The sequence below is a fragment of the Cajanus cajan genome, chromosome 2 (assembly GCF_000230855.2).
Source record: "Cajanus cajan strain Asha chromosome 2, NIPB_CcT2T_4, whole genome shotgun sequence".
Lineage (NCBI taxonomy): Eukaryota > Viridiplantae > Streptophyta > Magnoliopsida > Fabales > Fabaceae > Cajanus > Cajanus cajan.
Genome location: NC_138518.1, coordinates 13,776,373 through 13,795,579, shown reverse-complemented (window position 1 = coordinate 13,795,579; position 19,207 = coordinate 13,776,373). Strand labels below are relative to the sequence as shown.

Here is a 19,207-nt window from a genome sequence, read left to right as displayed (position 1 = left end):
ATAATTGTATAGTCTACATGTGATTTCATTTATGCGGGCATGCTTATTATATGGTAACGTACTTTATATATCCTACATATTTTGATAATAAAATAAAAATTATTATCTCATTGAGACACTTCCTCCCTTTTTCTTCTCATTTAACCACAGGGTTTCATATTTATTATTTTTCTCACTTTTTTATTTCTTATTATGAACGCAATTAGAGTAGATCCAATGAATTCTTATTGCATTGGTAGTCATATTTTCTTAATATTTAAAATTTCGGTGTTGTGTGCCTGAAATTAAATTGAACATACATTCTTGCCAAGACCACATTACATTATATACTAGGCTGCACAATCAAACATTATTCTAAATTTTAATTTTATTCAAAAATTTAATTACCATACTTGTATGTTGTTAGACTATAGAATAAATTCTTTTTGTAATCAGGATAACGTAGATTTTATTGTATAGAATTGGAAGAATGGAAATTAATGACACTTTTATTTGTGACTCAGAAAATGTGACGATTGTAAATGTATGTCCGTGTTACATAAATGCAATGTAAGCCTATTTGGGTTTCGACTGGTTGAACTTGGCCTTGAGAGAAAAAAATGGACTCAACAAGTCGCTTGCACGGCTAGTCTAGTCGGGCCGTTGTCAGCACCAGCTACACCAAATGCTTCTTTTGTCACTGCAAACCCGCAACTACTTTTTCCAATGCACGCTGCTTCCACCACAGACCGACTATCAGTAGCTTCCCAAGAGCCCTTCTCAAAAGAGCCACACTTTCCTTTTGGGTTTCCAAAGCTAGCGAATTGGATTTGTGAGATTACTTGTCCACCTTGGCATGATAGCTCTAACAACGCACCTTCATGGACATGAGCACAAATGGTTCCTGTTGTGACTGTTTGGAAGGAAACGTTTTGAGGGTTTCCACCTATCTCTTCAAACAAAACCAATGTGTTCTTGTCACTGTTTAAGAACGACCTTGGCACATGGTACCACCTTTGTGATGGATTGCCACAATTGGTGTTGCACTTTTCTGTTACGTAACTTCCGCGGTAGTCACAAGTGTCAGTGCATCCATTGGTAGCAGTAATCCAAGAAGGCCAATAACGACCAATGCTATGACCATTCACCCAAGCATGTCCTTTACCCAACCCTTGCAAGTCCACCACCACGGGGTTTGTTCCATAAGGAGCTTCAAAGTCTGCTTTATACCAAGTCATGGGTTTACCAACAGGATAGGATGAATTAGCGTGCCATGATACACCGATGTGTGGTTGCAGATCATAGAGACGTTTTCTTTCCCCGTTCAAACCAATCTTGTAAGACCAAAGGTTGGTTGACAAATCCATAGTCACGTTGTTCTTCCCAATTAATTGAACAGGACCGCCTGTTATACCGGTCTTTATCTTATCGAACCCTGCCCCGTAATTTGCAAGCCCCACGGTGGCACTAAGCAAAGCTATGATGTTTGTTCCCTTCTTTAAAGAGACTTGTTTCTCGTACGTGAAGTTGCTTCCCCACTGGCTAAATTTGTATCCCGCATACCTTCTATTAACATAAGCATGGAGCGTATGACCCATGGTGTCCACACGAAGAGTTGCATTGCTCCAAATGGAGGTGTCGTTGATATCGACGTTGGTCATGTACCACAGGTAGTCACTGGCATCCAAAGTTAGGTCCTTTTGCTCGAGAAGCTGGTTTGCATTGAGACTGCCCTTTCCAAGCAAGGCATCTTTCTTTCGCTCCGGTGCCCACCCCCAAGTTAGCTTACCAGAAGCATCATCACTCTTTTTCACCATTACTGAGGTCTGGCTGTTAACCTTTGCGGTGTTGAAAACTTCTTTGTTGCAACCGTCAAGAATGGTCACGGACCAAGCAGGGACAAAGTATTTACCATCCTGTTGTAAGTCAACATTTGCATCTGTGTTACTGTTTGTATTGCTGAGGAAACAAAACCTTGCCCCGCCAGCACCGGTGTATGTTGTCAGTGTGACCGCATTTCCTAAATCCTTGTCAATCCTTGTTGCATTAGTGAGGATCTTTTCCCCCAATTTTATTGCTGCATGAAGTTGCTTAAGATGTCCCCATTTGGGTTGATTCAAATTCCCATACTCATCAAGTGGTGCATCGTAGTCGTAAGATGTTGTGATATATGGGCCTCCTGCTGTGCGACCAAAGTTGGTTCCTCCATGGTACATGTAGTAGTTATTGAGTACACCGCCATTTTGGAAGAACCATGCAACAGAGAAAGCTGAATCTTCAGCACTTCTGTGGGGGACCCTCTCACCCCACTTTTGGAACCATCCAATCCAATTTTCAGTGAACATTTTGGGACTCTTGGGGTTATTGGGTTGAAAATTGTCACAGTAGTACCCGTTGCAAGTATTGATCATAGGCTGGGGAGCATCGTGTTGTTGACACATGATCCATGGGACACCGATATTTTGTGCTACAGCCATTTGCGCACACCATTTGATATATGATTTCCCCGCATCTCCGTAACCCCACATGATGTTTCCGTATTCATTCTCAATTTGAGCAAGAATAATGGGTCCTCCTTGCGATGCAAACAAATTTGCTTCTTTGATCATGTCCACAATCTTTGTAGTGAAGGTTTGCATTTCGTCCTTGTAGACCGAGTTATCTGTTCTTAGCTCAATCCCCGGCATATTGTGGAGCCACAATGGAAAACCTCCATAGTTCCATTCTGCACAAACATAAGGACCAATCCTTAAAATGGCATACAAACCAGCCTCTTGGACTAGCTTGAAAAATTTGATAAAATCCAAATTTCCTGAGAAATCGTATTCACGTCGAACAGGCTCATGACGGTCCCAAAATACGTAACTTTCAATGGCATCAAGGCCTCCATCCTTGGCCTTTTGAATGATGTCTGGCCACATCTCCACTGTGCTTCGTGGATAATGGACAGAACCAGAAAAAATAAGACGCCTTTCCCCGTTAATAATGAGAGCATTTGCATCATATGTGACCTCTGTGGCAAAGCATGAGCGTAACGCTGCCAGGCTCAACAAGAGAATCCCGACCCAAGATGAGGAACCCATTGCAAATAGGTATGAAAATTCAATATTTTTTATTGCCTAGATGAAATAGACGTGGGGGGTTTTATAGCAACGTTAGCAAGTTATAACAGCTAATGAATAACAAAGTTGTTCTTGTCGTCGTCATTTTCGAATGAATCAACTATTATTAGTTGGTAACTGTGGTAAAGATATGTAAGAAAGGATGAGCACGTTCCAAATATGGATGAAATTTCCTTTAACTCCTTTAATCCTTATCCTTGAGAAGCATGGCCTAAACCAACCTTGTTGTACTTTTGAAATCCTTGCGTGTGCGTGAGATGTCGAGGTTGTTGCAAATGATAAGTCGTAAGACGTGACACTCTGTGATGGGCTGGTCGTTTATTCCCCCCTCCCCCAATCTTTTAAATTTGCCATATTAATTCCAATATTTGAACAATGATATATAATTCAATATGTTCAAGTTTTGGATCCATTTATTTTTTAATTGGGATTAATGATTCACTCGGGTTAGGCATTTAATAGGAACCCATTGATGGGGTTCCTTTGTTGATTTCTAAATAAGGTGTGGAGGATATGTTTAGTTAACTAAATTTATTATGAGAAACCTAAGTTTATTTACAGATTGAGAGATGGATATAAGCTGTGAAAATGAAGAGATTTAGTATGTGCAAAGTATTTTATTGCAATGATATTAATTTAAAATAAGTGTAATTTCATTAATTCTTTATGTTGAAATTTTTAAGAGAAATTAAACTGATAATTAATATTGAAACTAAGGATTAATGCAGTGACCAAATGACCAGGAACTTAATAACATGGGTAGAGCAAAAACTAAATACAAAAAATTTACTAATTTCTCCTATAAAAAATCATCTATAACCAATAGCATGAGATGTAGGGGTGGGCATGGTTTGGATTACCATATAAATAAAATAAATAAATAAAAGGCATTGAAAGTGTGCTAGGCTTTGACCCAAACTCTTAATTTTTTTTGAAAAAAAATACGGTTTGTTAATTTTTAAAACCAGTTTAAAAATGCTTTGAAACATTAAGAATCGGTTTTGGAATGTAAAATGGTTTGACACCCATATTTAAAAGTCAATTTAAAAATAAAGATATTTTAAAATCTCATAACAAAATTTTACACCAGTTTCAAATCAAATTTTCTTTCAAAAACTACATTTGAAAACTTTTTTCTCGAATGTTAGCTTTCAAAATTTGTATAAAAAGAAAGAGGGTGTGGTGGGCATATTCGTCACATATTTTTATTTTCATTTTTATCTTTGTAAAAAAAGTTTAACAAATAAGTATTATAATAATTTATAACATAACAAGTACCCAACACACCCACAAATTAATGCTTATTGCTACTAGCTTTCTACATGGCAATCGGCAACGCGCCACCTAAATATTGTTACAAAAACATGTACTATTGTTTTAACTGTGTCAACATGTAGTGTTGAATATAATTAATACTTAAAATAATTGTGAATGAATATGCTGAAAATAATGTTTACTCAAACAAAAATAAATACTTTTTATTAGTAGAAATTTTTATTACATTAAAACAAAAAGCATGAAAATATTTTGATAACGATTATTCTTAATTTTGTTTAAATTTCTTCTTCTAATAAATGTTGTATTAAACGATATTTATTTTCATAACATCATCAGATCTTTTAAGTTCTTCAATAAAAAAATATATTTTTGTACTCTACCATGATTTTCAAATCATGTTTGTTATCCACGGGAAAAACAATCCATTCAAATTACAGAATTTACAATGCTAGTGGTGCTTGACAATCTTTAGTGACGTCTTAGCATGCATCCTCAATCGTTTTGAAATATAAAATATTGTGAGTATTAAACTTGGTTTGAAACACTTTATTATCATTCAATTTTGCCTTTGGGGCCTTTAATTTAAATTTAGTTAGTAGTCGAACTACAATGCATGTGCATTATATTTGTGTTATAAATTATAATTGTATAGTCTACATGTGATTTCATTTACGCGGGCATGCTTATTATATGGTAACGTACTTTATATATCCTACATATTTTGATAATAAAATAAAAATTATTATCTCATTGAGACACTTCCTCCCTTTTTCTTCTCATTTAACCACAGGGTTTCATATTTATTATTTTTCTCACTTTTTTATTTCTTATTATGAACGCAATTAGAGTAGATCCAATGAATTCTTATTGCATTGGTAGTCATATTTTCTTAATATTTAAAATTTCGGTGTTGTGTGCCTGAAATTAAATTGAACATACATTCTTGCCAAGACCACATTACATTATATACTAGGCTGCACAATCAAACATTATTCTAAATTTTAATTTTATTCAAAGGTTTAATTACCATACTTGTATGTTGTTAGACTATAGAATAAATTCTTTTTGTAATCAGGATAACGTAGATTTTATTGTATAGAATTGGAAGAATGGAAATTAATGACACTTTTATTTGTGACTCAGAAAATGTGACGATTGTAAATGTATGTCCGTGTTACATAAATGCAATGTAAGCCTATTTGGGTTTCGACTGGTTGAACTTGGCCTTGAGAGAAAAAAATGGACTCAACAGGTCGCTTGCACGGCTAGTCTAGTCGGGCCGTTGTCAGCACCAGCTACACCAAATGCTTCTTTTGTCACTGCAAACCCGCAACTACTTTTTCCAATGCACGCTGCTTCCACCACAGACCGACTATCAGTAGCTTCCCAAGAGCCCTTCTCAAAAGAGCCACACTTTCCTTTTGGGTTTCCAAAGCTAGCGAATTGGATTTGTGAGATTACTTGTCCACCTTGGCATGATAGCTCTAACAACGCACCTTCATGGACATGAGCACAAATGGTTCCTGTTGTGACTGTTTGGAAGGAAACGTTTTGAGGGTTTCCACCTATCTCTTCAAACAAAACCAATGTGTTCTTGTCACTGTTTAAGAACGACCTTGGCACATGGTACCACCTTTGTGATGGATTGCCACAGTTGGTGTTGCACTTTTCTGTTACGTAACTTCCGCGGTAGTCACAAGTGTCAGTGCATCCATTGGTAGCAGTAATCCAAGAAGGCCAATAACGACCAATGCTATGACCATTCACCCAAGCATGTCCTTTACCCAACCCTTGCAAGTCCACCACCACGGGGTTTGTTCCATAAGGAGCTTCAAAGTCTGCTTTATACCAAGTCATGGGTTTACCAACAGGATAGGATGAATTAGCGTGCCATGATACACCGATGTGTGGTTGCAGATCATAGAGACGTTTTCTTTCCCCGTTCAAACCAATCTTGTAAGACCAAAGGTTGGTTGACAAATCCATAGTCACGTTGTTCTTCCCAATTAATTGAACAGGACCGCCTGTTATACCGGTCTTTATCTTATCGAACCCTGCCCCGTAATTTGCAAGCCCCACGGTGGCACTAAGCAAAGCTATGATGTTTGTTCCCTTCTTTAAAGAGACTTGTTTCTCGTACGTGAAGTTGCTTCCCCACTGGCTAAATTTGTATCCCGCATACCTTCTATTAACATAAGCATGGAGCGTATGACCCATGGTGTCCACACGAAGAGTTGCATTGCTCCAAATGGAGGTGTCGTTGATATCGACGTTGGTCATGTACCACAGGTAGTCACTGGCATCCAAAGTTAGGTCCTTTTGCTCGAGAAGCTGGTTTGCATTGAGACTGCCCTTTCCAAGCAAGGCATCTTTCTTTCGCTCCGGTGCCCACCCCCAAGTTAGCTTACCAGAAGCATCATCACTCTTTTTCACCATTACTGAGGTCTGGCTGTTAACCTTTGCGGTGTTGAAAACTTCTTTGTTGCAACCGTCAAGAATGGTCACGGACCAAGCAGGGACAAAGTATTTACCATCCTGTTGTAAGTCAACATTTGCATCTGTGTTACTGTTTGTATTGCTGAGGAAACAAAACCTTGCCCCGCCAGCACCGGTGTATGTTGTCAGTGTGACCGCATTTCCTAAATCCTTGTCAATCCTTGTTGCATTAGTGAGGATCTTTTCCCCCAATTTTATTGCTGCATGAAGTTGCTTAAGATGTCCCCATTTGGGTTGATTCAAATTCCCATACTCATCAAGTGGTGCATCGTAGTCGTAAGATGTTGTGATATATGGGCCTCCTGCTGTGCGACCAAAGTTGGTTCCTCCATGGTACATGTAGTAGTTATTGAGTACACCGCCATTTTGGAAGAACCGTGCAACAGAGAAAGCTGAATCTTCAGCACTTCTGTGGGGGACCCTCTCACCCCACTTTTGGAACCATCCAATCCAATTTTCAGTGAACATTTTGGGACTCTTGGGGTTATTGGGTTGAAAATTGTCACAGTAGTACCCGTTGCAAGTATTGATCATAGGTTGGGGAGCATCGTGTTGTTGACACATGATCCATGGGACACCGATATTTTGTGCTACAGCCATTTGCGCACACCATTTGATATATGATTTCCCCGCATCTCCGTAACCCCACATGATGTTTCCGTATTCATTCTCAATTTGAGCAAGAATAATGGGTCCTCCTTGCGATGCAAACAAATTTGCTTCTTTGATCATGTCCACAATCTTTGTAGTGAAGGTTTGCATTTCGTCCTTGTAGACCGAGTTATCTGTTCTTAGCTCAATCCCCGGCATATTGTGGAGCCACAATGGAAAACCTCCATAGTTCCATTCTGCACAAACATAAGGACCAATCCTTAAAATGGCATACAAACCAGCCTCTTGGACTAGCTTGAAAAATTTGATAAAATCCAAATTTCCTGAGAAATCGTATTCACGTCGAACAGGCTCATGACGGTCCCAAAATACGTAACTTTCAATGGCATCAAGGCCTCCATCCTTGGCCTTTTGAATGATGTCTGGCCACATCTCCACTGTGCTTCGTGGATAATGGACAGAACCAGAAAAAATAAGACGCCTTTCCCCGTTAATAATGAGAGCATTTGCATCATATGTGACCTCTGTGGCAAAGCATGAGCGTAACGCTGCCAGGCTCAACAAGAGAATCCCGACCCAAGATGAGGAACCCATTGCAAATAGGTATGAAAATTCAATATTTTTTATTGCCTAGATGAAATAGACGTGGGGGGGTTTTATAGCAACGTTAGCAAGTTATAACAGCTAATGAATAACAAAGTTGTTCTTGTCGTCGTCATTTTCGAATGAATCAACTATTATTAGTTGGTAACTGTGGTAAAGATATGTAAGAAAGGATGAGCACGTTCCAAATATGGATGAAATTTCCTTTAACTCCTTTAATCCTTATCCTTGAGAAGCATGGCCTAAACCAACCTTGTTGTACTTTTGAAATCCTTGCGTGTGCGTGAGATGTCGAGGTTGTTGCAAATGATAAGTCGTAAGACGTGACACTCTGTGATGGGCTGGTCGTTTATTCCCCCCTCCCCCAATCTTTTAAATTTGCCATATTAATTCCAATATTTGAACAATGATATATAATTCAATATGTTCAAGTTTTGGATCCATTTATTTTTTAATTGGGATTAATGATTCACTCGGGTTAGGCATTTAATAGGAACCCATTGATGGGGTTCCTTTGTTGATTTCTAAATAAGGTGTGGAGGATATGTTTAGTTAACTAAATTTATTATGAGAAACCTAAGTTTATTTACAGATTGAGAGATGGATATAAGCTGTGAAAATGAAGAGATTTAGTATGTGCAAAGTATTTTATTGCAATGATATTAATTTAAAATAAGTGTAATTTCATTAATTCTTTATGTCGAAATTTTTAAGAGAAATTAAACTGATAATTAATATTGAAACTAAGGATTAATGCAGTGACCAAATGACCAGGAACTTAATAACATGGGTAGAGCAAAAACTAAATACAAAAAATTTACTAATTTCTCCTATAAAAAATCATCTATAACCAATAGCATGAGATGTAGGGGTGGGCATGGTTTGGATTACCATATAAATAAAATAAATAAATAAAAGGCATTGAAAGTGTGCTAGGCTTTGACCCAAACTCTTAATTTTTTTTGAAAAAAAATACGGTTTGTTAATTTTTAAAACCAGTTTAAAAATGCTTTGAAACATTAAGAATCGGTTTTGGAATGTAAAATGGTTTGACACCCATATTTAAAAGTCAATTTAAAAATAAAGATATTTTAAAATCTCATAACAAAATTTTACACCAGTTTCAAATCAAATTTTCTTTCAAAAACTACATTTGAAAACTTTTTTCTCGAATGTTAGCTTTCAAAATTTGTATAAAAAGAAAGAGGGTGTGGTGGGCATATTCGTCACATATTTTTATTTTCATTTTTATCTTTGTAAAAAAAGTTTAACAAATAAGTATTATAATAATTTATAACATAACAAGTACCCAACACACCCACAAATTAATGCTTATTGCTACTAGCTTTCTACATGGCAATCGGCAACGCGCCACCTAAATATTGTTACAAAAACATGTACTATTGTTTTAACTGTGTCAACATGTAGTGTTGAATATAATTAATACTTAAAATAATTGTGAATGAATATGCTGAAAATAATGTTTACTCAAACAAAAATAAATACTTTTTATTAGTAGAAATTTTTATTACATTAAAACAAAAAGCATGAAAATATTTTGATAACGATTATTCTTAATTTTGTTTAAATTTCTTCTTCTAATAAATGTTGTATTAAACGATATTTATTTTCATAACATCATCAGATCTTTTAAGTTCTTCAATAAAAAAATATATTTTTGTACTCTACCATGATTTTCAAATCATGTTTGTTATCCACGGGAAAAACAATCCATTCAAATTACAGAATTTACAATGCTAGTGGTGCTTGACAATCTTTAGTGACGTCTTAGCATGCATCCTCAATCGTTTTGAAATATAAAATATTGTGAGTATTAAACTTGGTTTGAAACACTTTATTATCATTCAATTTTGCCTTTGGGGCCTTTAATTTAAATTTAGTTAGTAGTCGAACTACAATGCATGTGCATTATATTTGTGTTATAAATTATAATTGTATAGTCTACATGTGATTTCATTTACGCGGGCATGCTTATTATATGGTAACGTACTTTATATATCCTACATATTTTGATAATAAAATAAAAATTATTATCTCATTGAGACACTTCCTCCCTTTTTCTTCTCATTTAACCACAGGGTTTCATATTTATTATTTTTCTCACTTTTTTATTTCTTATTATGAACGCAATTAGAGTAGATCCAATGAATTCTTATTGCATTGGTAGTCATATTTTCTTAATATTTAAAATTTCGGTGTTGTGTGCCTGAAATTAAATTGAACATACATTCTTGCCAAGACCACATTACATTATATACTAGGCTGCACAATCAAACATTATTCTAAATTTTAATTTTATTCAAAGGTTTAATTACCATACTTGTATGTTGTTAGACTATAGAATAAATTCTTTTTGTAATCAGGATAACGTAGATTTTATTGTATAGAATTGGAAGAATGGAAATTAATGACACTTTTATTTGTGACTCAGAAAATGTGACGATTGTAAATGTATGTCCGTGTTACATAAATGCAATGTAAGCCTATTTGGGTTTCGACTGGTTGAACTTGGCCTTGAGAGAAAAAAATGGACTCAACAGGTCGCTTGCACGGCTAGTCTAGTCGGGCCGTTGTCAGCACCAGCTACACCAAATGCTTCTTTTGTCACTGCAAACCCGCAACTACTTTTTCCAATGCACGCTGCTTCCACCACAGACCGACTATCAGTAGCTTCCCAAGAGCCCTTCTCAAAAGAGCCACACTTTCCTTTTGGGTTTCCAAAGCTAGCGAATTGGATTTGTGAGATTACTTGTCCACCTTGGCATGATAGCTCTAACAACGCACCTTCATGGACATGAGCACAAATGGTTCCTGTTGTGACTGTTTGGAAGGAAACGTTTTGAGGGTTTCCACCTATCTCTTCAAACAAAACCAATGTGTTCTTGTCACTGTTTAAGAACGACCTTGGCACATGGTACCACCTTTGTGATGGATTGCCACAGTTGGTGTTGCACTTTTCTGTTACGTAACTTCCGCGGTAGTCACAAGTGTCAGTGCATCCATTGGTAGCAGTAATCCAAGAAGGCCAATAACGACCAATGCTATGACCATTCACCCAAGCATGTCCTTTACCCAACCCTTGCAAGTCCACCACCACGGGGTTTGTTCCATAAGGAGCTTCAAAGTCTGCTTTATACCAAGTCATGGGTTTACCAACAGGATAGGATGAATTAGCGTGCCATGATACACCGATGTGTGGTTGCAGATCATAGAGACGTTTTCTTTCCCCGTTCAAACCAATCTTGTAAGACCAAAGGTTGGTTGACAAATCCATAGTCACGTTGTTCTTCCCAATTAATTGAACAGGACCGCCTGTTATACCGGTCTTTATCTTATCGAACCCTGCCCCGTAATTTGCAAGCCCCACGGTGGCACTAAGCAAAGCTATGATGTTTGTTCCCTTCTTTAAAGAGACTTGTTTCTCGTACGTGAAGTTGCTTCCCCACTGGCTAAATTTGTATCCCGCATACCTTCTATTAACATAAGCATGGAGCGTATGACCCATGGTGTCCACACGAAGAGTTGCATTGCTCCAAATGGAGGTGTCGTTGATATCGACGTTGGTCATGTACCACAGGTAGTCACTGGCATCCAAAGTTAGGTCCTTTTGCTCGAGAAGCTGGTTTGCATTGAGACTGCCCTTTCCAAGCAAGGCATCTTTCTTTCGCTCCGGTGCCCACCCCCAAGTTAGCTTACCAGAAGCATCATCACTCTTTTTCACCATTACTGAGGTCTGGCTGTTAACCTTTGCGGTGTTGAAAACTTCTTTGTTGCAACCGTCAAGAATGGTCACGGACCAAGCAGGGACAAAGTATTTACCATCCTGTTGTAAGTCAACATTTGCATCTGTGTTACTGTTTGTATTGCTGAGGAAACAAAACCTTGCCCCGCCAGCACCGGTGTATGTTGTCAGTGTGACCGCATTTCCTAAATCCTTGTCAATCCTTGTTGCATTAGTGAGGATCTTTTCCCCCAATTTTATTGCTGCATGAAGTTGCTTAAGATGTCCCCATTTGGGTTGATTCAAATTCCCATACTCATCAAGTGGTGCATCGTAGTCGTAAGATGTTGTGATATATGGGCCTCCTGCTGTGCGACCAAAGTTGGTTCCTCCATGGTACATGTAGTAGTTATTGAGTACACCGCCATTTTGGAAGAACCGTGCAACAGAGAAAGCTGAATCTTCAGCACTTCTGTGGGGGACCCTCTCACCCCACTTTTGGAACCATCCAATCCAATTTTCAGTGAACATTTTGGGACTCTTGGGGTTATTGGGTTGAAAATTGTCACAGTAGTACCCGTTGCAAGTATTGATCATAGGTTGGGGAGCATCGTGTTGTTGACACATGATCCATGGGACACCGATATTTTGTGCTACAGCCATTTGCGCACACCATTTGATATATGATTTCCCCGCATCTCCGTAACCCCACATGATGTTTCCGTATTCATTCTCAATTTGAGCAAGAATAATGGGTCCTCCTTGCGATGCAAACAAATTTGCTTCTTTGATCATGTCCACAATCTTTGTAGTGAAGGTTTGCATTTCGTCCTTGTAGACCGAGTTATCTGTTCTTAGCTCAATCCCCGGCATATTGTGGAGCCACAATGGAAAACCTCCATAGTTCCATTCTGCACAAACATAAGGACCAATCCTTAAAATGGCATACAAACTAGCCTCTTGGACTAGCTTGAAAAATTTGATAAAATCCAAATTTCCTGAGAAATCGTATTCACGTCGAACAGGCTCATGACGGTCCCAAAATACGTAACTTTCAATGGCATCAAGGCCTCCATCCTTGGCCTTTTGAATGATGTCTGGCCACATCTCCACTGTGCTTCGTGGATAATGGACAGAACCAGAAAAAATAAGACGCCTTTCCCCGTTAATAATGAGAGCATTTGCATCATATGTGACCTCTGTGGCAAAGCATGAGCGTAACGCTGCCAGGCTCAACAAGAGAATCCCGACCCAAGATGAGGAACCCATTGCAAATAGGTATGAAAATTCAATATTTTTTATTGCCTAGATGAAATAGACGTGGGGGGGTTTTATAGCAACGTTAGCAAGTTATAACAGCTAATGAATAACAAAGTTGTTCTTGTCGTCGTCATTTTCGAATGAATCAACTATTATTAGTTGGTAACTGTGGTAAAGATATGTAAGAAAGGATGAGCACGTTCCAAATATGGATGAAATTTCCTTTAACTCCTTTAATCCTTATCCTTGAGAAGCATGGCCTAAACCAACCTTGTTGTACTTTTGAAATCCTTGCGTGTGCGTGAGATGTCGAGGTTGTTGCAAATGATAAGTCGTAAGACGTGACACTCTGTGATGGGCTGGTCGTTTATTCCCCCCTCCCCCAATCTTTTAAATTTGCCATATTAATTCCAATATTTGAACAATGATATATAATTCAATATGTTCAAGTTTTGGATCCATTTATTTTTTAATTGGGATTAATGATTCACTCGGGTTAGGCATTTAATAGGAACCCATTGATGGGGTTCCTTTGTTGATTTCTAAATAAGGTGTGGAGGATATGTTTAGTTAACTAAATTTATTATGAGAAACCTAAGTTTATTTACAGATTGAGAGATGGATATAAGCTGTGAAAATGAAGAGATTTAGTATGTGCAAAGTATTTTATTGCAATGATATTAATTTAAAATAAGTGTAATTTCATTAATTCTTTATGTCGAAATTTTTAAGAGAAATTAAACTGATAATTAATATTGAAACTAAGGATTAATGCAGTGACCAAATGACCAGGAACTTAATAACATGGGTAGAGCAAAAACTAAATACAAAAAATTTACTAATTTCTCCTATAAAAAATCATCTATAACCAATAGCATGAGATGTAGGGGTGGGCATGGTTTGGATTACCATATAAATAAAATAAATAAATAAAAGGCATTGAAAGTGTGCTAGGCTTTGACCCAAACTCTTAATTTTTTTTGAAAAAAAATACGGTTTGTTAATTTTTAAAACCAGTTTAAAAATGCTTTGAAACATTAAGAATCGGTTTTGGAATGTAAAATGGTTTGACACCCATATTTAAAAGTCAATTTAAAAATAAAGATATTTTAAAATCTCATAACAAAATTTTACACCAGTTTCAAATCAAATTTTCTTTCAAAAACTACATTTGAAAACTTTTTTCTCGAATGTTAGCTTTCAAAATTTGTATAAAAAGAAAGAGGGTGTGGTGGGCATATTCGTCACATATTTTTATTTTCATTTTTATCTTTGTAAAAAAAGTTTAACAAATAAGTATTATAATAATTTATAACATAACAAGTACCCAACACACCCACAAATTAATGCTTATTGCTACTAGCTTTCTACATGGCAATCGGCAACGCGCCACCTAAATATTGTTACAAAAACATGTACTATTGTTTTAACTGTGTCAACATGTAGTGTTGAATATAATTAATACTTAAAATAATTGTGAATGAATATGCTGAAAATAATGTTTACTCAAACAAAAATAAATACTTTTTATTAGTAGAAATTTTTATTACATTAAAACAAAAAGCATGAAAATATTTTGATAACGATTATTCTTAATTTTGTTTAAATTTCTTCTTCTAATAAATGTTGTATTAAACGATATTTATTTTCATAACATCATCAGATCTTTTAAGTTCTTCAATAAAAAAATATATTTTTGTACTCTACCATGATTTTCAAATCATGTTTGTTATCCACGGGAAAAACAATCCATTCAAATTACAGAATTTACAATGCTAGTGGTGCTTGACAATCTTTAGTGACGTCTTAGCATGCATCCTCAATCGTTTTGAAATATAAAATATTGTGAGTATTAAACTTGGTTTGAAACACTTTATTATCATTCAATTTTGCCTTTGGGGCCTTTAATTTAAATTTAGTTAGTAGTCGAACTACAATGCATGTGCATTATATTTGTGTTATAAATTATAATTGTATAGTCTACATGTGATTTCATTTACGCGGGCATGCTTATTATATGGTAACGTACTTTATATATCCTACATATTTTGATAATAAAATAAAAATTATTATCTCATTGAGACACTTCCTCCCTTTTTCTTCTCATTTAACCACAGGGTTTCATATTTATTATTTTTCTCACTTTTTTATTTCTTATTATGAACGCAATTAGAGTAGATCCAATGAATTCTTATTGCATTGGTAGTCATATTTTCTTAATATTTAAAATTTCGGTGTTGTGTGCCTGAAATTAAATTGAACATACATTCTTGCCAAGACCACATTACATTATATACTAGGCTGCACAATCAAACATTATTCTAAATTTTAATTTTATTCAAAGGTTTAATTACCATACTTGTATGTTGTTAGACTATAGAATAAATTCTTTTTGTAATCAGGATAACGTAGATTTTATTGTATAGAATTGGAAGAATGGAAATTAATGACACTTTTATTTGTGACTCAGAAAATGTGACGATTGTAAATGTATGTCCGTGTTACATAAATGCAATGTAAGCCTATTTGGGTTTCGACTGGTTGAACTTGGCCTTGAGAGAAAAAAATGGACTCAACAGGTCGCTTGCACGGCTAGTCTAGTCGGGCCGTTGTCAGCACCAGCTACACCAAATGCTTCTTTTGTCACTGCAAACCCGCAACTACTTTTTCCAATGCACGCTGCTTCCACCACAGACCGACTATCAGTAGCTTCCCAAGAGCCCTTCTCAAAAGAGCCACACTTTCCTTTTGGGTTTCCAAAGCTAGCGAATTGGATTTGTGAGATTACTTGTCCACCTTGGCATGATAGCTCTAACAACGCACCTTCATGGACATGAGCACAAATGGTTCCTGTTGTGACTGTTTGGAAGGAAACGTTTTGAGGGTTTCCACCTATCTCTTCAAACAAAACCAATGTGTTCTTGTCACTGTTTAAGAACGACCTTGGCACATGGTACCACCTTTGTGATGGATTGCCACAGTTGGTGTTGCACTTTTCTGTTACGTAACTTCCGCGGTAGTCACAAGTGTCAGTGCATCCATTGGTAGCAGTAATCCAAGAAGGCCAATAACGACCAATGCTATGACCATTCACCCAAGCATGTCCTTTACCCAACCCTTGCAAGTCCACCACCACGGGGTTTGTTCCATAAGGAGCTTCAAAGTCTGCTTTATACCAAGTCATGGGTTTACCAACAGGATAGGATGAATTAGCGTGCCATGATACACCGATGTGTGGTTGCAGATCATAGAGACGTTTTCTTTCCCCGTTCAAACCAATCTTGTAAGACCAAAGGTTGGTTGACAAATCCATAGTCACGTTGTTCTTCCCAATTAATTGAACAGGACCGCCTGTTATACCGGTCTTTATCTTATCGAACCCTGCCCCGTAATTTGCAAGCCCCACGGTGGCACTAAGCAAAGCTATGATGTTTGTTCCCTTCTTTAAAGAGACTTGTTTCTCGTACGTGAAGTTGCTTCCCCACTGGCTAAATTTGTATCCCGCATACCTTCTATTAACATAAGCATGGAGCGTATGACCCATGGTGTCCACACGAAGAGTTGCATTGCTCCAAATGGAGGTGTCGTTGATATCGACGTTGGTCATGTACCACAGGTAGTCACTGGCATCCAAAGTTAGGTCCTTTTGCTCGAGAAGCTGGTTTGCATTGAGACTGCCCTTTCCAAGCAAGGCATCTTTCTTTCGCTCCGGTGCCCACCCCCAAGTTAGCTTACCAGAAGCATCATCACTCTTTTTCACCATTACTGAGGTCTGGCTGTTAACCTTTGCGGTGTTGAAAACTTCTTTGTTGCAACCGTCAAGAATGGTCACGGACCAAGCAGGGACAAAGTATTTACCATCCTGTTGTAAGTCAACATTTGCATCTGTGTTACTGTTTGTATTGCTGAGGAAACAAAACCTTGCCCCGCCAGCACCGGTGTATGTTGTCAGTGTGACCGCATTTCCTAAATCCTTGTCAATCCTTGTTGCATTAGTGAGGATCTTTTCCCCCAATTTTATTGCTGCATGAAGTTGCTTAAGATGTCCCCATTTGGGTTGATTCAAATTCCCATACTCATCAAGTGGTGCATCGTAGTCGTAAGATGTTGTGATATATGGGCCTCCTGCTGTGCGACCAAAGTTGGTTCCTCCATGGTACATGTAGTAGTTATTGAGTACACCGCCATTTTGGAAGAACCGTGCAACAGAGAAAGCTGAATCTTCAGCACTTCTGTGGGGGACCCTCTCACCCCACTTTTGGAACCATCCAATCCAATTTTCAGTGAACATTTTGGGACTCTTGGGGTTATTGGGTTGAAAATTGTCACAGTAGTACCCGTTGCAAGTATTGATCATAGGTTGGGGAGCATCGTGTTGTTGACACATGATCCATGGGACACCGATATTTTGTGCTACAGCCATTTGCGCACACCATTTGATATATGATTTCCCCGCATCTCCGTAACCCCACATGATGTTTCCGTATTCATTCTCAATTTGAGCAAGAATAATGGGTCCTCCTTGCGATGCAAACAAATTTGCTTCTTTGATCATGTCCACAATCTTTGTAGTGAAGGTTTGCATTTCGTCCTTGTAGACCGAGTTATCTGTTCTTAGCTCAATCCCCGGCATATTGTGGAGCCACAATGGAAAACCTCCATAGTTCCATTCTGCACAAACATAAGGACCAATCCTTAAAATGGCATACAAACCAGCCTCTTGGACTAGCTTGAAAAATTTGATAAAATCCAAAATTTCCTGAGAAATCGTATTCACGTCGAACAGGCTCATGACGGTCCCAAAATACGTAACTTTCAATGGCATCAAGGCCTCCATCCTTGGCCTTTTGAATGATGTCTGGCCACATCTCCACTGTGCTTCGTGGATAATGGACAGAACCAGAAAAAATAAGACGCCTTTCCCCGTTAATAATGAGAGCATTTGCATCATATGTGACCTCTGTGGCAAAGCATGAGCGTAACGCTGCCAGGCTCAACAAGAGAATCCCGACCCAAGATGAGGAACCCATTGCAAATAGGTATGAAAATTCAATATTTTTTATTGCCTAGATGAAATAGACGTGGGGGGTTTTATAGCAACGTTAGCAAGTTATAACAGCTAATGAATAACAAAGTTGTTCTTGTCGTCGTCATTTTCGAATGAATCAACTATTATTAGTTGGTAACTGTGGTAAAGATATGTAAGAAAGGATGAGCACGTTCCAAATATGGATGAAATTTCCTTTAACTCCTTTAATCCTTATCCTTGAGAAGCATGGCCTAAACCAACCTTGTTGTACTTTTGAAATCCTTGCGTGTGCGTGAGATGTCGAGGTTGTTGCAAATGATAAGTCGTAAGACGTGACACTCTGTGATGGGCTGGTCGTTTATTCCCCCCTCCCCCAATCTTTTAAATTTGCCATATTAATTCCAATATTTGAACAATGATATATAATTCAATATGTTCAAGTTTTGGATCCATTTATTTTTTAATTGGGATTAATGATTCACTCGGGTTAGGCATTTAATAGGAACCCATTGATGGGGTTCCTTTGTTGATTTCTAAATAAGGTGTGGAGGATATGTTTAGTTAACTAAATTTATTATGAGAAACCTAAGTTTATTTACAGATTGAGAGATGGATATAAGCTGTGAAAATGAAGAGATTTAGTATGTGCAAAGTATTTTATTGCAATGATATTAATTTAAAATAAGTGTAATTTCATTAATTCTTTATGTCGAAATTTTTAAGAGAAATTAAACTGATAATTAATATTGAAACTAAGGATTAATGCAGTGACCAAATGACCAGGAACTTAATAACATGGGTAGAGCAAAAACTAAATACAAAAAATTTACTAATTTCTCCTATAAAAAATCATCTATAACCAATAGCATGAGATGTAGGGGTGGGCATGGTTTGGATTACCATATAAATAAAATAAATAAATAAAAGGCATTGAAAGTGTGCTAGGCTTTGACCCAAACTCTTAATTTTTTTTGAAAAAAAATACGGTTTGTTAATTTTTAAAACCAGTTTAAAAATGCTTTGAAACATTAAGAATCGGTTTTGGAATGTAAAATGGTTTGACACCCATATTTAAAAGTCAATTTA

At 37.1% G+C, this 19,207-nt stretch overlaps 4 pseudogenes; all 4 read right to left on the bottom strand.

Annotated features, from left to right (window-relative positions):
• Nucleotides 1-605: 605 nt before the first annotated feature.
• On the bottom strand, nt 606-3,408 carry LOC145954739 (beta-galactosidase 7 pseudogene; annotated as a pseudogene).
• Nucleotides 3,409-5,410: 2,002 nt separating this feature from the next.
• On the bottom strand, nt 5,411-8,117 carry LOC145954169 (beta-galactosidase 7 pseudogene; annotated as a pseudogene).
• A 2,313-nt stretch (nt 8,118-10,430) lies between these two features.
• Nucleotides 10,431-13,137, bottom strand: LOC145954168 (beta-galactosidase 7 pseudogene; annotated as a pseudogene).
• A 2,313-nt stretch (nt 13,138-15,450) lies between these two features.
• LOC145954167 (beta-galactosidase 7 pseudogene) lies at nt 15,451-18,468 on the bottom strand (annotated as a pseudogene).
• Nucleotides 18,469-19,207: the final 739 nt, after the last annotated feature.